The sequence below is a fragment of the Patagioenas fasciata genome, chromosome 1 (assembly GCF_037038585.1).
Source record: "Patagioenas fasciata isolate bPatFas1 chromosome 1, bPatFas1.hap1, whole genome shotgun sequence".
Lineage (NCBI taxonomy): Eukaryota > Metazoa > Chordata > Aves > Columbiformes > Columbidae > Patagioenas > Patagioenas fasciata.
This window is the reverse complement of record NC_092520.1, coordinates 148,124,446-148,128,857: the sequence shown is the minus strand read 5'-3', so window position 1 is coordinate 148,128,857 and position 4,412 is coordinate 148,124,446. Positions and strand designations below refer to the sequence as shown.

The 4,412-nt window shown below is 41.3% G+C and overlaps 1 long non-coding RNA gene across 1 annotated transcript; it reads left to right on the top strand.

The window, feature by feature from the left end:
* Window positions 1–1,889: 1,889 nt before the first annotated feature.
* LOC139827047 (uncharacterized) lies at window positions 1,890–4,190 on the top strand. Its single transcript, XR_011737232.1, has 3 exons — window positions 1,890–2,146; window positions 2,438–2,699; window positions 3,478–4,190. It is a non-coding gene; the product is annotated as an uncharacterized lncRNA (long non-coding RNA).
* The last annotated feature ends 222 nt before the right edge of the window (window positions 4,191–4,412 follow it).

The window sequence follows — 4,412 nt, the reverse complement described above, 5'->3', positions numbered from 1 at the left end:
CATCACAGCTAGGAAGGAATGTAAACTATGTTAGAAACTATGTTAGACCCTTTTGCTGACATACAGACAGTCACAAAAACATTTCCAGTAAACAATAGATACTACAATCTCTGCACGTATGACTGAGGACTACTGAGGAGATTAGAAAATAGTCTAAAAAATGTGAAACATTTCCTCCCCTCCTCCTTTTCCCTGCCCTCTTCTCCATTCCTGAACTCCAGCACAAACATGAATTCTGGATAGTTTTTATATTCAAAACCAATTTGGTTTCATGCACAGAATATACCTGAAATGAATTCAGTATTTAGAAAATCCTCTCGATAGAGGGTATCCTCAGATGTCACTGACACCACATATAGGTTTACAAGCTCTTGACACATTGGCATTGTCTCAGTTGGAAGAGCTGTTGAATTGTTATTAACTTTATTTTGCAAGTATGTACATTTATTTGTGCTTGTGAGATCTGCGGCAAAAGATATCACAGTTTGCTCTGGGATTTAAAATCTTTAATGAGATTTCTGAGATAAATTTTTCTCCTCGTAACTAGGAATGCTGACTGGAAAGTTTGAGGGGTGGGGGAAGGGGAGAGACAAAGAATTTTGTGTGCACAGCAATCCAGACAATGCTTAGCTAAGATCTGAAATAGAAATGAATTACGACTTTTTATTACCTGAAGAAAACATCATGTAACTGATTGCCCTATCAATAGCAGTTCCTTGAAGTTGACTTATGTTGGATTAATACCTCTTCTCAACTGAATAACAAAAAAACTCCATGTCTTTTGAGAGGGAAATATTTTACCAGTGCGATTTGAGGATGCAAAGTGACATAGGTGGGATTATCCCTGAAAGGGTCGCAACTTGTGATAGATGATTGCTCCTTAGATTTTTGAAAAAGAGATTTAATTATGATGCATGTAGTGACTGAGGGATGAGGAATCACATACAGAAACATTTGCTTTCTGTCCAGTGTCTAATGCAGTCAAGCAGATCAGAAAACCAGATATTTCTTTGTAACACTTATTTCCTATTCTGGCCGGATGTGCTTGGTCTGAATGGTGCAACCTTTTTCCATTAGAAATTCTCCACAAATAAAGTTTGTATTAAAATTGTGGTAGTTAGTCCTTTCACTCTTTTTTGCCCTTCCTCCCACCCCTCTCTCCGTGTTAGAACTTACAGAACAAGCTGGGTTTGTGCCTTGGAAACAGATTATTTTCAGCTTCGCGAACCTTAGAGGAAATGGATGTAGGTATGAACATTGAGTAGTTCAGTTTAAATGTGAAGTAGCTCGCCAACGAGGGCTTAATCTTAAATACACACAACATTATTCCGAAGTGTATCTTTAAGACAACATGGAAAATGAAGTGCTGTTACGTGCCGTTCACTCAAGGGTATTTTTTTTTAATCAATATTTTGGATCTCGTGGTTGAAGGTGTTACGTGCAAATGCCGGTTGGTCAGGAAAAGCCGGACCGTTTTCGCATCTGTCTTTTTCTTTGTGCTTTCCTTGGAGTCACCTCGCCGAGGGGAGGGGAGGGAGAGGTGACACTGCCACCGCGCGTTCCCCTGCTGGAACGGCAGAACCAGCCCTGCTCCCTGGCGCTGCTCCCCAGGAGGGGAAAACATGCAAAGCACACTTGGAGAGTCCCCGGGAAGGAGTTAACTCCATGCTTAAACATCCCAGATCGCTATTTTATTGCAACTTGGTCTGACACAGGAGATAAGACTGAAGTTTGATCCATCTGGCTTTTGCATCAGGCACTGGTATCCTGTATTTTCTCACAGTAACATACACATTTCTTTCATCCCAGCATCATTTTTGGAAGCAGAGAAACAGAAAATCATCTGTTTTGTCCGGTGAGATAAATTAAAGCAAAGACTTTTTTTTTTTTTTTTTTTTTTTTTCCCAAAGACACCTAGATGAAAAGTGCTGCTTTTGCATTGGTAAAATGACCATGATAGCAGTTCCCTGCCTGACAGAGATGTGGCAATAAAAGCAGTACAAGCCGCGACTGGAACTCTCTACCTGACCTCAACAGAGTTCAAGGGAGTGGCAAATTGCCTGAGAATATAACTAACACACACACATATACAAAGATTACAATGATCCTCATTGGAACTTCAGAAACCTTCACCCACTTTGATGAGGTAAGTGTGCAGCTGCCTGTTTTGGAAATCCAGTAGCCTAGAGCTGAGTAAATGTCCTGACTTGAGAAATGTCATAACGGAACTGCCATACAGCCGTGAGCTTCACTTTATGTCTTAAGGGAGCCAAGGGCTGCAGGAATTCAGGATGATCCTGAAAGTGCAGATAATAGTGGCTCCCCAGGCCTATGGCTCTTTTGTTATGTAGTAGGACAGGACTGACTTGCATCCTGACCTGGGTGATAAAATAATGTTCATTTCATCAGTCTTGCCTCAGTTTGTTTTTTCCTGCAGGTGGAGGTGTTGGTTTTCTAGCCCACCGATACCAGGGTGGCTGCCCATGTTATAGCCCTCAGGCAAAATCTGCTCTTGAATCACTGACTGCTGAACAATTTGCATGCTCTCACCATCACACAGAAACTTGATCTAATGGGAATGGGATGTTACTGCTAGAGGTCTGCGAGATGTCTACATTGGGATGCATTCAGCAAGGGCATAGTTTTGGATGCTATGCCCAGCACAAGTTGTGGGGTTGGATCATACTCTGATAAACAAAGTAGGTAGAGCTGTCTCCAAGGGGGAGGGATGTGGGTGTGTGTGGCTGCCCTTGTATACGATGACATCTGTCCTTTGTGATGATGTAAAAATGTTTTGACACAGTGGATGAGACAGCAGGACCTGAGATATGGTTTTTAACATGCCTGAATATGAATCACCTCTGTGGAGGTTCCCCAGCCAAGTCCAGTCTGGTTTTACTTGTTAGTGGGCTCCTCTTCACACAGCGGGTAGGGGAGAGCCTGGTTGTACAGCTCCATTGGGAAGATATTTTTCAGTGAGCAAGAGCAGAGGCAGTAGGGTTAGTCTAGATTTTCCACCTCCCTTTGTGTTCAGCAGGACCAGCTGTACCCTGTGAACTGGGGCAGCAAGTTTTAGGGGAAGGTGATGAAGCCTGTTCTGTCTTAGCCAGTCAATATCTTGGGGATAACATTCCCTTGACTGCTCTCTTTTGAAACAGTTTATCACAGCTGGCCCAAGGCTTGCTAGCAATGCAGGCAAAACTGAGCAGCAGGGAAGCATGGGCAAAATTGGTAATGCTGCATTTAGGCATTGATAAAGTAATAGCACAGTCTGTCCATGTGTTGGACTGTTTGTTGTCAGAGTACCTGCTGCCCTAGCCCACTGCCCATGCCCAAGGCTTGCTCTCCTGTCCCCGTTTCTTTTCTTTCCAGGATCCTGTGCTCTGTTTTACCCTGCCATTCTTAGTCTGTCTCTTTAGTAACCAAGTGTAATACTTTAAAAGTGTGATTTTTTTTTTCTTCTTCTTTTTATTTTAGGCTCTGAGATGCAACTAACCAGTTCTTGGAACAAAGTGTTGTGCTCTGCATCTATCAGTTCTTGCGTCATCTGAGTGCTAGGGAGACAGCCAGGAAAGATGTAGGAAGACATTCAAATGTTCTTATCAGATGCTATGCTAAAAAGAGCAACAATGTAATGTGACTTGTTTGCAAGGTTTGGAATGAAAGGAATGAAGCAGAGCTAATTTCAGTAAGCTGTGATCAATGCTCTGAGTAACACGCTTACTCAGTTGTCTTAGACAGTGATTGTTTTTCCATGCATTAGCATTTTGGTGACTGTAGTAAAAGAACATGTTGTATATGTAGGTGGAGGTATGAATACTTTTAAATTTTGACACAAGAGCACAATACCAGTGCTTTTTTGTGTTGTTATTGCATAAAGTATCACCTAGAGGCTCTGAATTTTATCAGGGCTCTCTTTTGGTGGGGGCTACGTATGAGAGATTTTTGTCTTCACCTTGTGGTACAAATAAACAATACATCCAAATGACTGATGTCTTATCTTCATATACAAGTCAGGGATGGAAGAATTAAATGCTATTCCCAAAGAAATGTGGTAACCCAGAAAAAGAAAACCATTTTGTATTTTTTTGGCTCCTAATTCTGAGATGTAGGAGGTGCGGTTACTGAGGACATAGTAGAGCAACATTTTAAAACTATCTTCTTTCTAGTGTTAGTAGAAAGGTTTTTACTGGTCGTATTTCCCCCATCAGATCATCTTCTGAGATGCTAAAATTTTGTGCATTTTTTAAAAATAAGACCTGTAAATACCCCCCCACCCCACAAAAATAAAATCATTAGGTTGGTACAAAAGGAACTGCAGTTTTTGCATTGTTGAAATTGGCTGTTTGATATTGGAATATGTTCTTAAATAAATGTGGTTATGTTATACATCATTTTAATGCACTTTTCTC